We start from the raw sequence: 13907 nt of genomic DNA, 5'->3' as shown, positions 1-13907 counted from the left end.
GTTTGTTGCCTGACTTTTTGCCATCATCGGAGGTTTTGGAATGAAAACTTATCGCGCTCGTCCCCGCGACTCCCCGTATTCAATTTCATTTAGGCGAAAACGGGTTCCAGCGAAAAGGAAATCGACGAAAAGTCCTGTCATTTTAGGGGAAATCAGCCTGACACCCCCCAAAATATGCTCTGACATGGGGGATCACTACGGATCTCCCCAAATAGCCCTGCTAAAGGTATGTGGGGTCTTTAAACGGTCTCAATAGGTGCTGTATAGCGTCTTTGGGAAAGTGGTAAAGAATAGAATTTAGCAACTTTTTTGGGGAAAAATAAGATGTCCCATCAAATTTGGGGTACATGAAAATGGGCACTAGCATATTTTAAAGTGACTACTGTGAAGTTTTAAAAATCATGAAAAATCCACCTGCCGCAACTACCTGCAATCATAAAAACACCTGCCGCATACTTGGGGACTCCCCCTGAGTCTGTTTCGCTAGTTTAGATGTTTGTCCCCCAATCTTTTTTTTCAAAATCAAAGTACCTTTTTTGGGGTGTCCTGTGGTCCTTTGTTTAAATTTTTTTACACTGTCCAAGGGGTGCAGGGTGGGTTTGGGAAGTCTGTACCCCAAAACCCCAATTCTGCACTTGTTCTCGACACCTATTCAATGGTGATACTTTTTTGCAGGTCCCAATGCATAGACTTTCGCTCCGGTGAAAAGTTGGGAAAATTGAATACGGGGATAACTCAAACCTGCAAAAATGATGGGTTTTCGCAGCCTAATTAAATACGGCCCTTAGGCTACAAAGAAACTCATTAAGAATAATGGAACAGAAATAAGGAGAAGCTGCAGTGTATTACAATATTGGAAGCAAGACCCAAGTGTACTAAATGGGAACTCTATGCAGAAGAAATTCTGGTAACGGGCATAAAAAAAAATGCATACAATATTTTGCACTAAAACATCAACAAATTAACAATATGCAGAAACAAGATGATTGGAAACTTCACAACATGCTCAATAAAAAAAATATTCAAAGAAGGAAAAGAAGCAGTGACATTGTAATCAAATTAGGTGATCCATCATAGAAGAAGATTGAGTACTACCACCTCTGCCTGCAGTTAGCAGCTCCACAAGAGCGGCCAGCCAAACACCTATCCTACATGGTACAAACATTGCCATAGCTTCAGCCAGCGTTGTGGAAGGAAGAAGTGGATAAAAGCTGAAAATGATCACATAACATCTCTCAACCAGCTCCAGATCTGAGGGCTCAGATTGTATTTGCCTGATCAGAAGTTGTTGAGTGGAGCTATTAGACTAATATCTATCCATACACCTATTGAGACAAATAGTGTACAGTTTGGGGCTCATTGAAGGGTTGAATCCAAGTCAGTTTTGCGGCTGTCTCTCGCATGTTTGCGTAATTCGCAAGCTCTGTAATCGGACTATGTAAATCTGGGCGATGTTATGTCATGCCCAACTCAGGTGCATCTCAGCTTCAGGTTTGGGGAAGGGGGGGTGACACTGGGTGGTAACCAGGCATTTGTATGAGGGAGTGTTGTCAGCATTGTAGGCTATGCAGAGATTTGTGTATGCGCCGAGGTTAAGCCTGGTGCCAGTGTGCGCTAACAATGGTGACGGCTATGGAAAAAGCTGGTCAGTTTTGCTAATGAAAACATAATTTTTAACTTCAACACACTTGAACTGTGACTTGAATTATCTGCTACTAATGATGGTTTGTGTAAAATTAAATAGAAATTATCTTGGAAAATTATAAGATTTTGCTTGTGATCCTTTGCTCTCTTCTTTATTTCAAGCTATGGGCAGCAATGAGATTACCCAAATAGTAATTTACCAACACTCTGTGAAGATTACATAACTTCTTATTCATATAATAATACAAGTTGACGGCTGTCTTACATTACTCCATTTGGCTTTTACATTTAAATGGGTTAAAACAGTTTGTATTATTCAATTACAAAAAGTGACCTCTGCAGTGAAATCAAAGCTGTTTGTGAAACTTGAAAGATGCAGCTTGTATAATGTAAAGTAACATTGTGTAACCTGTTGCCAATAGCATCCTCTTAGCTATAGTTTAACTGATAAGACTATGCTTTTTCTTGCTGCCATATCAATTAAAGAGCTCTCAGCTCAGGCAATAATCCACATGTGCTAGCTTCAGCTGTCAAACTGCTTGGTCCTCTGCCAAATCTAGCAACCGCCAACTGTAAGTCAAGTAACAAAGAGGAGCACATGTTGATATAAGAGCTAGAAATGTTTCTCTCAAACACACCCATCCTTACAGAGCAACGGTTATTCTTGTGCAGGAAAGAATCCTGCTGATCTTCTACTGATAAGGGAACAGAACAGATGGCTTCATTCACTAAACTGAGCTGATAGTAATGTGAGTTATGAAAGCGAGTCTCACTACAATCTCCAAGTATCTGGTATTATTAAAGGGAAAATATATTCTATTTATAAACAGGCTTTATTGTCACTATACTCTCCTATGAATGTTCAGTGAAAGATTCATAGGAGAAGTATAGTTACAAGTTACTTTTCACAGAAAGCCTCACATGTTATCTCTTTAAACACTGGGTGCCTCCTGCAGAGTTTGAAGTACGTCTGTTTTAATAAAGTAAAATACTTAAGTATTAAAATTGTATTTCTAGTTTCCTCACAAAATGATCCAATTTGTCTACTTTTACATATATAGGGATACATTGGGGCCGATGGTCCGTATAGCCAAACCCATATAGCACTGGTCACAGCTCCTCCGCTCACTGCACATAAATGTGTAAGCCTGCTGTATGTCTGTATGCAGATTTATTCACCTCTTATGCGATTCTTCTTACAGCTGAAGAGGCAGAAGGGGTGAGTGTAGGACAAATATAGTAAGGGTGTGTTCACATAATTGCAACTGAGGCAGACTTGGACACAAAGTATATGTATCTGTGTGTTGCAGACGCTTGAGACCTGGTGGAAGGAGGCGCAATGATGATGAGCTTCCTATTGGATGTTAGCAGATACACCTCTCCAGTTGATCGTACATAAGGAGAGATGTATCAAGCCTTCTAAAGAGTGCAGAGGTTAACACATAGCAACCAATCAGCTTCTACCCAGGGCTGTAACCATGGGTGTGCGACGGGTGCAGGACTTGGTGGGCATGGTACCCTGCAGCCAGCATCAGAGCGGCAGCACCACCAGAGTGTCCTTAGACACTCCTGGCAGACACCCTGCAGTCTGTGCCGCTGATTAGAATGTCTGCAGAATGCTCCAATCAGCACTGCACTTACCAGTGATGATGGCGCCGAACTCTCAGCGTGACATAATGATGTCTTGCGCCCGATGTCATGACATCAGACGCTGAAGGGGTATGCCGGCACAAGACGCTTTTTAGTTCTGTTACAGCGCTGCTTCTACCGGGATGTAGTTATGAGACCGGCGGCTGAGATGGTAAGGTGAGTACCGGCAGACAGAACACCACAGTTGCATCATGGTGCAGCGTGACCAGCTGAAATGCTCCTCCTCCACTCGTTTGCAACAGTTACACAGTGTGATGCAGACCAGAGGCACTATGCTGCAGCTACCCGAAGACACCAAATCTGTAACTTTAACGCGTTTCACCGCACACTTTCTCAAAGGGCTTTCTCAACCGAACCGCTCTCTCTACTATTATATTAGGTCAGATGGGTCTGTTTACATTATTTAATTGATATTCCCATTTGGACTGTAGCAGGAAAGGAATATTTAGACAGGATAATTATAGATGTTCTTAATGTAATTTCATATATATTAATTTAATTAATATTTTGTATTGTGTTTGAATTTAATTATAGTGTATAGTATAAATGCAAGTAACATTTATTTATTACCAGTTATTTATATAGCGCACATATATTCCACAGCGCTTTACAGAGAATATTTGGCCATTCACACCAGTCCCTACCCCAGTGGGGCTTACAATCTATATTCCCTACCACATGCTTAAGGTGGGTACACACCTGACCGATATATCTGCAGATGATGGTCGTTCATACACACTGAACTACCATCATCTGCTGCTGCAGTGAGTCGAGCCAAACTGGGGGCAGGTAGGGGGCATGGCTTAATCGTGGGAGGCATGACCACACCCCCATCGGGGGGGGGGGAAACATTTCCGATGCGGCCCTGCGCACTGGGGAGGGGGGCGCTGTGTGTGATTAGACTTTTTCAAAGCTCACACACAGGCAGCAACAGAGTATGGCTTATGATTTTTTATGTTACATTTTATGTAAGAACTGAGAAATATAAAATAATTTATCATACAGTGACTGACGTCACATCTCCACTGCTCATGTGCAGAATGTGACTGTCACGTCACAATGCCCCAAAATTCGCAGCACGATTCACATGCTGCTGGCATTTGGGAGCGGTGCCGGGGAGCGTTCCAGAAAACAGTGGCTTCTGCCCATTATCTGGGTGTGGCTGGATGCATCCCCAGACGCAGTTTCAGCATAGTTTTGCCAGACATCCTGAGTAACTTGAGAGTTCACGAAGGTTGATCTGACTTGTACCGCAAGTTGCATTTTCAATTCAACTACAAACTCGCATTGCTTTTTTCTGCATTTGAATTTGTTTGTGATCCCTACCCCCCCCCCCCCCACCCAGAGCAGGTGAAAACTTCTGCTACACCCTTCCCAATGAATAATCACTCACTTGGAGAGGTTTAAAAGGGCATACATTGGCAATAAAGACATGTTAGTATTCCGGTGAATTTTTCTAAAAGCTCAATAATGGGTTTAATGATGTGGCACAGGTACGTGGAGGTGTAAATGATATGAAACATATATGTGGAGGTATAAATGATGTGGGGCTGGTATGTGGAGGTATAAATTATGTGGGACAAGTATGTGGAGGTGTAAATTATGTGGGACAAGTATGGGGAGGTGTAAATGATGTGGGACTGGTATGTGGAGGTGTAAATAATGTGGGACAGGTACGTGGAGGTGTAAATGATGTGGGACTGGTATGTGGCGGTGTAAATGATGTGGGACAGGTATGTGGAGGTGTAAATGATGTGGGACAGGAATGTGGAGGTGTAAATGATATGGAACATATATGTGGAGGTATAACTGATGTGGGGCTGGTATGTGGAGGAGTAAATAATGTGGAACAGGTACGTGGAGGTGTAAATGATGTGGGACTGGTATGTGGAGGTGTAAATGATGTGGGACAGGTATGTGGAGGTGTAAATGATGTGGGACAGGAATGTGGAGGTGTAAATGATATGGGACATATATGTGGAGGTATAAATGATGTGGGGCTGGTATGTGGAGGTGTAAATAATATGGGACAGGTATGTGGAGGTGTAAATGATGTGGGACAGGTATGTGGAGGTGTAAGTGATGTGGGACAGGTACGTGGAGATGTAAATGATGTGGGACAGGTATGTGGAGGTGTAAGTGATGTGGGACAGGTATGTGGAGGTGTAAGTGATGTGGGACAGTTATGTGGAGATGTAAATTATGTGGGACAGGTATGTGGAGGTGTAAATGATGTGGGACAGGTATTTGGAGGTGTAAGTGATGTGGGCCAGATATGTGGAGGTATAAATAATGTGGGACAGGTATGTGGAGGTGTAAATGATATGGAACATATATGTGGAGGTATAAATTATGTGGGACAAGTATGTGGAGGTGTAAATTATGTGGGACAAGTATGTGGAGGTGTAAATAATGTGGAACAGGTACGTGGAGGTGAAAATGATGTGGGGCAGGTATGTGGATGTGTAATTGATGTGAGGTATGTGGAGCTGTAAATTATGTGGGACTGGTATGTGGAGGTGTAAATAATGTGGGACAGGTATGTGGAGGTGTAAGCGATGTGGGACAGGTATGTGGAGGTGTAAGTGATGTGGGACAGGTATGTGGAGATGTAAATGATGTGGGACAGGTATGTGGAGGTGTAAATGATGTGGGACAGGTATTTGGAGCTGTAAGTGATGTGGGCCAGGTATGTGGAGGTGTAAATAATGTGAGACAGGTTTGTGGAGGTGTAAATGATGTGGGACATGTATGTGGAGGTGTAAATGATGTGGGACAGGTATGTGGAGGTGTAAATGATGTGGGACAGGTATGTGGAGGTGTAAGTGATGTGGGACAGGTACGTGGAGGTGTAAATAATGTGGGACAGGTATGTGGAGGTGTAAGTGATGTGGGACAGGTACGTGGAGATGTAAATGATGTGGGACAGGTATGTGGAGGTGTAAGTGATGTGGGACAGGTATGTGGAGTTGCAAGTGATGTGGGACAGGTATGTGGAGATGTAAATTATGTGGGACCAGTATGTGGAGGTGTAAATGATGTGGGACAGGTATTTGGAGGTGTAAGTGATGTGGGCCAGGTATGTGGAGGTATAAATAATGTGGGACAGGTATGTGGAGGTGTAAATGATGTGTGACAGGTATGTGGAGGTATAAATGATGTGGGACAGGTATGTGGAGGTGTACGTGATGTGGGACAGGTATGTGGAGATGTAAATGATGTGGGACAGGTATTTGGAGGTGTTAATGATGTGGGACAGGTATTTGGAGGTGTAAGTGATGTGGGCCAGGTATGTGGAGGTATAAATAAAGTGGGACAGGTATGTGGAGGTATAAATGATGTGGGACAGGTATGTTGGGGTGTTGTGTTTATAGTAGAGGGGTTTTTGAACTTGGAGATGAGGTAAAGGGTTTTTTTATCACTTTTTAAAAACTTGTCTAAAAACACTGCTTTAATTTGCTGAAAAAAGCTTGCTATCATTTTTCAAAATTAATAAAAAAGTGCAAAATCAGCCATGTGACACATCCAGTACTTTCCTTATGGCCAATATGCAAGTTTTAAGATATGAATTCACTTTTTCAAACTCGCTCCTAATTTAATTGACACCTTTGAGTTAGTTTACTGGTAAATATTACAGCATTGATAAGTACGTATTAACTAAGCTAAACTGATTATTAATAATTTATGCTAAGTGACAAAGGGAGGTGTTGTTTTATTAAGTTGTTGTGAGTGAATGGACAGACATATGTTTCATTTAAATAAATTACAGCCTTTGACAAAAGCTATCTTTAATTAGTGGCTCTGCTGTGTCATCCTGCTAGATCCACTTTGTTCTGACAATATGTACAGCTTTCTAAAGAATACAGAACAAAAACATCTAAATATTACAAAAAAAGCTATTGCATAAAGAGCTTACAATCGTAAAATCTGTGTACTAGTCTGTTTCTGCAGCTGTATTTTTGTGGCACACACTTTGAAGCTGTGTCTGTTCACTATGCTTAATCATCCAAGAAGTTTGAATACAACCCACCAATATTCTTCTAAGAATGCGTCTTTTGAAGTTACCGTGGCGACTTCCCTCACTCCCACAGAGGCAGTAAGAAATCACCGGATTTATTCATCCAAGTAGTCTGGATTCCTTCGGTTAATATTTGATAGCAAACGTTTGATTCTCTACCATAATGAATGAATGTGGATAACCAAAAGTTAAATTTGAAGGCCTAGAAAATTAATATTCAGCCCAGTCTTTGAAAATCCATATACAAAGAATATAGTTGAAAAAAGTCTATAGCACACTCGGCTCAGCCTGCTGTGAAGAAATATCCCTCCTGTTCTGGACTATTCATGCCGTATTTATTTGAAAGGGGATTAAGTCCTAGGGTGCCCTGACAGGAAACGTCATGTGATTAAGGAGAGGGCTCAGTCACAGCTTAGACAAACTGTAAGCTGACGGAGGAAATGATTTCTGCTTGACTTGATGCATTTGGGGTGAGTTATAACCATAGGGTCATTACATTCAACCCCGAGATCCAAGACTTTCTGACTCAGGAGAAAATTGCTTTATAAATTACATTGAAAAAAATAATAACATTTAACAAAATGTATAATTATTATTATTTCTCAGTAAAGAGATGTAATGGTGAATATCCATAGATACATAATTACACACTTTAAAATGTGTATTGTAACTTTAAACCAATCTCAGGACCTGATTCATTAAGGATCACTATTGTGATCACAGCTCCATAATCTCACAGTAGTCTGCTGCAAAAATATGCTAATGATTGCTATCGCACTGCCAGCATAGAGACTCCCACTGCCTCTCACTACCGCTATCTCACATCCGTACCTCCATAAACATCGGTAACATCGAGTACCATCGGCCCCTCCTGTCCTTACTTAGAAATTGCTAACCTCGTTGCACACAGTATGTACTCAAGCTGCATATACAATCGCACGGGCTAATTTATGCACATCCATGCAACGTTGTTCAACCGGTCAAGCACACCTGCGTTTCTCTGACCACCCCCCCGTCACCACCCCCAAACGCTCACTGCCTGTCAATCACTCTGCGATGGCTCTGCGTGGTCTCCATAATCGCAGTGTGATCGCAGTGGTGCCTTCGTGCGCTGTGATGCATGCGCAGTACACAACAATCAGCCATCTGCGTACGCTTTAGCAATAGCAATCCGTATTCGGTTTTAAAAAGTGCACTGATGGCATCAGAGAAAATATTTTTATTTCTATCTCTGCTTTCATAATCACATAAAACTATATGCTGGAATTGCAACTTTGAACATGTTCAATTCATGAGCATGACCTATGATTACATCTAATGGTGTTCTGGCTCCCCACATGCCTCCCACATGTCGCTCTTTTGGACCTATTTCTTCCTCCCTTGTTTTCTGAAGGCTGTCTCTTCTTTCAGTCCTGTATGTAGACTCTGCCATTGGTTTCCAACAGTGGCCGTACATTTATATTGTTCTTGCCGATATTTTACCTGTGCCCTCCGGGAGGTCCAGAAGGACAGGCACAGATGGGAGGTTCAGGGGGCATGGTGCGGTAAACTGCCTTTATGTGCCCCTGACACCGTGCTTCTCAATCCGTGATGTACGGCATATGTCAGCAGGGGGCAAAGTCGCAATGACGTGATTCACAGTAAAACTTGTCATCAAGCCTTCGGACTGCCCACTTCACAGAGGAAGTAGGGGTTCTGAGAGGATGGTCTGCTCTCTCAAGAGTCCAGGAGAGCTCCTACTACATATCTGAGAGGCTGGTTTACTCTCTCGGGAGTCTAGATGAGCTCCTACTACATGTCTGAGAGGCTGATATACTCTCTTGGGAGTCCAGGAAAGCTCCAACTACATATCTGAGAATCTGGTGTACTCTCTCAGGATTCCAGGAGAGCTCCTACTACATATCCGAGAGGCTGGCATACTCTCTCATGGTCCAGGTGAGCTCCTACTACATAACTGAGAGGCTGTTGTACTATCTCAGGAGTCCAGGTGAGCTCCTACTACATAACTGACAGGCTGGTGTAATCTCTCAAGAGTCCTAGAGAAAACCTATAATATCCAGTTAGGTGCATAAATATTGGGACATTGTCAGAATTTTCATATTTTGGCCTCTATTCACCACCACAATGGTTTTGAAATGAAACAAACAAGATGTGCTTTAACTGCAGACTTTCAGATTTAATTTGAGGGTAATTACATCCAAATCAGGTGAACGCTATAAGGAGTTACAACGGTTTCTATATGTGCCTCACACTTTTTAAGGGGCCAAAAGTAATGGGACTATCAACTCAAAAGCGATTTCATTATCAATTAAGCAGGTAAAAGGTCTGGAGTTGATTCTAGGTGTGACATTTGCATTTGGAATCAGTTGCTGTCGACTCTCGATATGAGATCCAAAGAGCTGTCACTATCAGTGAAGCAAGCCATCATTAGGCTGAAAAATCAAAACAAACCCATCAGAGATAGCAAAAACATTAGGTGTGGCCAAATTAACTGTTTGGAACATTCTTAAAAATAAAGAACGCACCGGAGAGCTCAGCAACACCAAAAGACCCGGAAGACCACGGAAAACAACTGTGGTGGATGACAGAAGAATTATTTCCCTTGTGAAGAAAAACCCCTTCACAACAGTTGACCAAATCAAGAACACTCTCCAGGAGGTAGATGTATATGTGTCAAAGTCAACAATCAAGAGAAGACTTCATAAGAGTGAATATAGAGGGTTCACCACAAGATGTAAACCATTGGTGAGCCACAAAAACAGGAAGACCAGATTAGAGTTTGCCAAACAACATCTAAAAAAGCCGTTACAGGTCTGGAACAACATCCTATGGACAGATGAGACAAATATCAACTTGTACCAGAGTGATGGGAAGAGAAGAGTATTAAGAAGGAAAGGAACTGCTCATGATCCAAAACATACCACCTCATCAGTGAAGCATGGTGGTGGTAGTGTCATGGCATGGGCATGTATGGCTGCCAATGGAACTGGTTCCCTTGTATTTATTGATGATGTGACTGCTGACAAAAGCAGCAGAATTAATTCTGAAGTGTTTTGGGCAATATTATATGCTCATATTCAGTCAAATGCTTCAGAACTCATTGGACGGCGCTTCACAGTGCAGATGGACAATGACCCGAAGCATACTGCAAAAGCAACCAAAGAGTTTTTTAAGGCTACAAAGTGGAATGTTATGCAATGGCCAAGTCAATCCCCTGACCTGAATCCGATTGAGCATGCATTTCACTTGATGAAGACAAAACTGAAGGGAAAATGCCCCAAGAACAAGCAGGAACTGAAGACATTTGCAGTAGAGGCCTGGCAGAGCATCACCAGGGATGAAACCCAGCATCTGGTGATGTCTATGCGTTCCAGACTTCAGGCTGTAATTGCCTGCAAAGGATTTGCAACAAAGTATTAAAAAGTGAAAGTTAGATTTAGGATTGTTTAGTTTGTCCCATTACTTTTGGCCCCTTAAAAAGTGGGAGGCACATATAGAAACCATTGTAATACCTGATTTGGATGTAATTACCCTCAAATTAAATCTGAAAGTCTGCAGTTAAAGCACATCTTGTTTGTCTCATCGCAGCCATTGTGGTGAATAGAGGCCAAAATATGAAAATTCTGTCAATGTCCCAATATTTATGCACCTGACTGTATCTGAGAGCAAGGAGTAGTCTCTCAAGAGTCCAGTAGAGCTACTACTACATATATGAGAGGGAGGTCTACTCTCTTGGGAGTCCGGGAGAGCTCCTACTACATATACTTTTTTTTCTGCTTTTTTTCGTTTGCTCCAAATTCTGAAGCAGGCCCATAATATATAACTGATGTTTAATAATCTATGTAAATAGTACCATCATAAATAATGAGTTTTGATGTTATTGTCTCAATATTCTTTAGGAACATTTATGTACTGTATTCTAACAATTACATTTAATTTTACTGTATTATTTGTAGTCACATACAGTATAGTTTCATGCCCTGTTGATATGGTCCCAAAAATTTCTTAGTGATCATTAATTATGTACATTTCGGGTATATTGTCCACTGTACAGAGTTAGGGGTTGATTCAGACCCAGCCGCTAAGCTGCACTCTCTTGCTGCCAAAGGGGCCGGGTATGCAAATTCCGTGATCGCACTGTCTGGTGTAAGGACGCCCTCTATGTCTTAGAGAGCGACGGCAGAGTGAGCGCACGCCTGTATAAAGACGCCCACTTTTTGTTTCTTAACACACATCATCTCCAGGAAGTGTATGATTAATCAGAACCATCGAGTGCCATCGGAGCTGCACGCAGCACTTGAGGTAGACCCTACCCCACCACAAGCACTGCGATTACTGCAGGCTGAAATACAACCAGCTGACATGTACAATGACGCTTCCATGCTAATTATGCACGCCCATAAAACTCAGTTTTGAAGCCCAGACACGCCTGCGTTCGCAGCACCCCTCCCCCGTTCACAAGCACCTTCCCCTGTTACCACCCACAAATGGCACTATCTGTCAATCAAAGCAGCGCTCAGTCTTTGTGCTAAGAGCACATGATTCCTGATCGCGATGATTGGTTTGAACACGCGCACTGCGATGCATACACAGACGGGCGACAATCGCCCATAGCGTGCTCTCCACATAAGTACTCTAAATTGCAATCGCAGCTGCGAATTTGCACGTAACGCAACTGCGAAAATATAATAATGCTTTCCATAGCATAAAGACGCCCACTACTGCTTTCTCATATCCGTCCAATGTTGCTCTTCTGCATAAACATCAGTACCATCAACACACATTGGGCAGTCACACAGCATTTACAACAGCTCTCAAGCTGCGTATGCAGTCGCGGTGGTTAATTTATGCACGCCCATGAAACAGCGTTCAAACCTACAGACAAGCCTGTGTGTTTCTGACCGCCCCCTGTCACCACCCCCAAACGCTGATGGCCTGTCATTCACTTTGTGATGGATTATTCTGTGTGTCTGTAATCGCAATGCAATCGCTGTGCACGCGCTGTGTGGCTAATAGGCAGGCGCAATGGCAAACAATCGCTCAATGTGCATCTGTAATCACATTTGCATTCACTACTGAATCAGGCCCTAAGTTACTTAGATCCATGCATCTAGATTGCACATCCGTATGTCTCTACAAGACACTTGGCAAGCAGGGACATGTGAAAATAGTTTTCTTTTGTTCTCTGTATGAAACATTTAGATGTTTATTTGAGTTTGGCTTCTACTTTGCTTGGATATTGGATATTTGACCGATGTTGTTGAAATAATTGCAGGCCCCTCTGGCAGCAAGTTTTAATACAATGATAAAATGTGAGCAAACACAAATCTATTCACATTTCCTTTTAGAGGAGACGTTCCATGCAGGAATCCTGAAAGGACACCTTGTACCTGTTATCACATGAGTCACCTGTAACTGGAAAATGACAGTGACAGCATGTCTGTGCCTGATGCGTATTATAAATACGCCTGTCAATGCATTTGTGTTTCATGTCTACTTTCCGATACATCACTATGTTCTTGTGATAAAATATCTGTACAGCTTGAAAAGTAAATGAAAATTGATTAGTATAAGTTTTGGGGGTATAATAGTATAGCAATGCCATTTAGTCCACTGTTACACCAATAGTACTAAAAACATGATATCATAGTTTAAAATACCAAACTTCACAAGTGTCACCTGTTAGGAGCAGCTGACACTCTATTGGTTCCTAATCTTCCTTTTCATTATATCTATTCAGTATCCTGCTATCCTCCTTTACATTATCTCTATTCAACATCCTAGTTTGAGTTTTTTTATTTTTGTGCTGTATATGTGTTATGAAGATTGCAGTGATAAATTAATACTTGTCCTTAGAGGATACAAAGAGAACCTGGGGGGTTGAATTACTAAGAAGCAGTTTGTCAAAGCTGGCAATCATTGGCGGCTTTGACCGATCATTTTAAAACGGCAATAGAAAGAAATGCTAAACCAGGCTTGTTTAGCATTTATTTCAGTTGTTGTATTAAAACTATAGGTCAAAGCTGCCGATGATCATGGTTTTGACAACCTGCACCTCTTAGTACACCTACCCCCAATGATTATCATTTTGCCCGTCTTTGGCAATTTGAAGTCTGAAGTGTTGAGTACAAAATAGCAATATTACCGGTTGCAAAGGAAATATACCTGACCATTCCAGGGGCACTCTGCAGACAAAACATTACATTGAATAACCCCCATTATATAAATAAAGCAGAGCTATTTAGTTTTGTTGTAATTAAATATAATACAACACTGCTATGTGGAAACAATGCTATTAAATGTGTAGAGGAGTGTAAAAGCTGTCAATGGGAATAAAGAACTCTTCTCAGACAAAGGGTTTGTTGAAAAACCCAGAAGGGAGTCAGACAGGTAACATACTGTAATACATTTAGTAAGTTTCAGGAGGGCTTGAAACAAAATATTTAAAAAAATATATAAAAAAGCTATGTAAAAAAAATATATTTTGCTTCTGTTCTTGAAAACTAATTTGAGCAATATTATAAACATTTTCCAAATGTGCAGTTGAAGGCTGAATGGTTATACCCGTCCGCTTTTGTTTTTAAATGTGAGTCAG

The 13907-nt window shown here is 41.7% G+C and overlaps 1 protein-coding gene across 2 annotated transcripts in view; it reads left to right on the top strand.

Moving 5' to 3' along the window:
- The window catches only part of DLGAP1 (DLG associated protein 1), a 347903-nt gene that overhangs the window by 218233 nt on the left and 115763 nt on the right, over positions 1-13907 (top strand). The gene's annotated exons all lie outside the window — the stretch shown is intronic.

The sequence above is a fragment of the Taudactylus pleione genome, unplaced genomic scaffold (assembly GCF_031769625.1).
Source record: "Taudactylus pleione unplaced genomic scaffold, aTauple2 ptg000093l, whole genome shotgun sequence".
Lineage (NCBI taxonomy): Eukaryota > Metazoa > Chordata > Amphibia > Anura > Myobatrachidae > Taudactylus > Taudactylus pleione.
This window is presented reverse-complemented; position numbering and strand designations above follow the sequence as displayed.